Genomic DNA, 725 nt, shown 5'->3' on the forward strand with positions numbered 1-725 from the left:
CCCAAAAAAACCATGCTGAAATTCTAGTGTATTTTCTCTAGCTGTAAGGAACAGCCAGCAAACAGTTCAATTTCTACCTTAAAACCGCTTGTAAAACGCGCTGCGCGGCCATTTCAAATCTGAAATCACACGGACGCCGTCTTCTACATGCGCCGTCTTCGTTTTTCAGCGCCCTTCCTAACGATATCGATAAAAATGTAATCCAGGTCTTTTGAAGACAACATTCAGTTTATTTTCGTGGCACAACAGTATTTTTAATTGTTCTTGTGTAGCCGCTTGAATTTCCCGGCGCCGATGAGATTAAACCATACAAGGTAATTGTAGTCGATTGGCGATATTAAATCTGTGACCCCGCCCCCACCTCGACCTTGTTGAAAAGCGGTATTGTACCGAACAAGCATTCGAGCAAAAATAAAGGCTTTACTTACTACTTTTTTTATTATTTAAAGAAAGTTTATTGCAAAATCATGCCCGAAGGCTAATTGCTTTTACAATCAAGTATACAAAACAATAATGTAAGACAGACAACAACTGTCTGGGAAAACTTCTACTACGCTAGTTATTACTACTACTATGCTAGTTATTACGGGGTTCGACTTCTTCTTTGAAGGCAGTGGATAATGAATAGTCCTAGCCTCTACCAGGCCTGAGGGCGCGGCTGCAAAATAGTAGAAATTGGCAAAATAGAGAGATAAACACGCCGAGGGAGTTCAGTCAGCCAGTTT

The 725-nt window shown here is 40.8% G+C and overlaps 1 protein-coding gene across 1 annotated transcript in view; it reads left to right on the forward strand.

Moving 5' to 3' along the window:
* The window catches only part of LOC109477937 (CUB and sushi domain-containing protein 1-like), a gene marked incomplete at its 3' end in the record, with an annotated part of 25,177 nt that overhangs the window by 18,072 nt on the left and 6,380 nt on the right, over positions 1-725 (forward strand). The gene's annotated exons all lie outside the window — the stretch shown is intronic.

Source organism: Branchiostoma belcheri, unplaced genomic scaffold, assembly GCF_001625305.1.
Source record: "Branchiostoma belcheri isolate BF01 breed outbred unplaced genomic scaffold, Haploidv18h27 scaffold412, whole genome shotgun sequence".
NCBI lineage: Eukaryota > Metazoa > Chordata > Leptocardii > Amphioxiformes > Branchiostomatidae > Branchiostoma > Branchiostoma belcheri.